Genomic DNA, 2,021 nt, shown 5'->3' with positions numbered 1-2,021 from the left:
TGTCCCGTTGCGCAGTGGCTACCATGCACTGCTCGGGCGGACCACTTTTGCTCATTTTAATGTGGTCCCACACTACGCCTATCTAAAACTTAAGATGTCCGGTCCACGCGGCGTCATCATGATCAATAGAAACACAGAACGCACCCTCCATACCGAGGATCATACCGCGGCCATCACAGCCGAAGTACAGAGCGGCCCCATCAAGCCGCATATCTCATCGGCCATTAAGCCGCCGGCCTCTATTACACAGGACCGGCCAATTCTAAAGCTGGATTAGCAGTTCGACCTCCGTCGTTCGCCACATATACCTGCGAAGTTCGTATCGCGCATGCATAATTATGCACTTAAAATACTTTGGTCATCGGCGGAGGCACAATACGAGCAGGCCTACAATACGGTTTGCCCTCCTACAACCTTTTTTCTCTTTTCTAACTATATCTTATCTTTTGCCATAGGTGAATCAAAAATGGTTCATCCTACGGACCTATAAGGACTCTTTCTGAGCCCGGTTTTGTACAAATAACCAAAGATTACTCCTTTTAAGGAATACTTTTCGCTGAGGCAACGGAAGCACAGACATGCGACAGGAGGTCCAAAAGATTTTCTGTAGACGAAACACTCTACTTAAAACCTGTATAGAGCCTTTTTTCTCAGCCTTCAACCCCTGGCATGTAAAATGGCCTGGGTAGTGGTTGTCGGATTTCAGGTTCCGGCAGACCCTTGAGGTTCGAACACTGGGGTACGCGCGGAGATTTCGCCTCCTACCTACCTGCACCCCCCCCCCGCCTTGCTAGGATCTAAAACTAGGGCAAAAACAACACAAGAGACGCAGGGTTTATACTGGTTCGGGCCACCGTTGTGGTGTAATACCCTACTCCAGTGTGTGGTGTGGTGGATTGCCTCTTGGGATGATGATGATGAATAATACAAGGAAGAACAGCCTCGCGATGGTCTGTTCTTGGCTGGGACGATGAACTGCTGGGAGGAGCTCAGTCACCTTTCTCTCTCTCTCTCTCTCTCTCTCTCTCTCTCTTCCTGATCTTCTCTATCCTTCCAAAAAACTCGGCCCCCTTGCTCTGTGGGTGGTTGGTCCTATTTATAGAGGCCCTGGTCCTCTTCCCAAATATCGAGCGGGAAGGGAGCTAACAATGGCGGGCTAATTTGAAGGGGGACAGCTAGTACTAGCTATCCTGACAAAAGTAGTCTTCGCCTGCGCAAAGCTCTGGTGATGACGCCGTCTTGGGCTCCATGGTGACCTTCGTCTCGTAGTCCTCCTGGTCTTGGTCTCGTTGCACCGAAATGGCAACCTTTGCCTGATGCGTCGGTACTCCGTGGCTACGCTTGCCCCCTTGCACCAAAGAGGGAAGGAGGACACTGCGCAGGCTGGCACCCGCCTGGCGCCCTCGGTCGTCATGGCTTGCGTCACGGGCACCTCGTGAGGTACCCCGCCTTGATCTCTCCGCCTCCTCGTGAGCCAGCCTGACGAGGCCGTGCCTGAGGAAGCTCCGCGTCATCCGCCCCGCGAGGCTTGGCCCCTCGCGAGGGTCTTGGGTTTGTGTTGGTGAAGATGGGCCACGCTGGGCCCCCTTTTGAGCCGCGCCGCAGGCCGCAGGCAGGCAAGTCTGGGGACCCCCGTTCCCAGAACGCTGACAGTACCCCCCGGGCCCAAGGCGCGCCCGGACTTGGCCGTGCAGGGAGGCGGAAGGGCAAGAGCGAAGCGACGCGGGCCCTAACAGTCTGCGGCCTTGGGCGCCGCGTGGCGGTTGATTGGACGTGGGCGCCTCCACTTCCCCATGGCGCCTTGGCAACTGCATGGATTGGACAAGTCCCTGCATGCAAAGTGGGTCATGATTACCTACGATCGTGGAGGTAGGCGGTTGGCCTTCGCCGGCCATAAGTACGGAACAGCGCGCGCCCTTCCAGTCCATCCCTCCTTGCTTCTCCTTCTTCCCGATCCTTGCTCCGTCTTGCTGCGATGGCTCCGATCCACCGGTTCTCGACGGCAGAGAAGGGAAAGGCTC

The sequence above is a fragment of the Triticum aestivum genome, chromosome 2A (assembly GCF_018294505.1).
Source record: "Triticum aestivum cultivar Chinese Spring chromosome 2A, IWGSC CS RefSeq v2.1, whole genome shotgun sequence".
Lineage (NCBI taxonomy): Eukaryota > Viridiplantae > Streptophyta > Magnoliopsida > Poales > Poaceae > Triticum > Triticum aestivum.
Note: the sequence above shows the minus strand (reverse complement) of the source record.